Raw genomic sequence first — 489 nt, 5'->3', positions numbered from 1 at the left:
GCCCGCCCCGAGGGGAAGGGGGAGACGGAAAGGGGCTATCCCTCGGCCCTGAGGAGACCCGTGTCGGCAACAGCGCCGCCTCAGAGCCGCCCCCAAGCGCCGCAGGAGTCCCCAGGGCCGGTCCTTACCCCACTTCAAACAGCGCGGGCCATGGGAAACGAGGCCCGCCTTCTCCGCGAGGCCCCGAAGGCGCATGCGCGGCCCTCCCCTTCCCGTTGCGCTCTGCCGCGCCCGTACCTGGGAGGGGGCAGCGCCTCCCGAGCAAGGGCTACACCCGACCCACCGCGTCTCTCTGCCGCGGTGCACTGTGGGCGGGCGGAAAGCTTGTGCTGCGGTGGCCGCGATTGGGGGAGCGGCGCTAGGGGCGGGGCCGGCCCCGCCCACGCCCCTGGGGGTCGGTCCCGCCCCTCGCTCGCTCCGTCCGCGACGGCGGCTGGGCTCCGCGGACGGGGGGGGCCGCGCGCCGCTGGCATGGGGCCGTTGCCGTGG

Source organism: Haliaeetus leucocephalus, unplaced genomic scaffold (genome assembly GCF_000737465.1).
Source record: "Haliaeetus leucocephalus isolate CR32 unplaced genomic scaffold, Haliaeetus_leucocephalus-4.0 Scaffold848, whole genome shotgun sequence".
Classification (NCBI taxonomy): domain Eukaryota; kingdom Metazoa; phylum Chordata; class Aves; order Accipitriformes; family Accipitridae; genus Haliaeetus; species Haliaeetus leucocephalus.
This window is presented reverse-complemented; position numbering follows the sequence as displayed.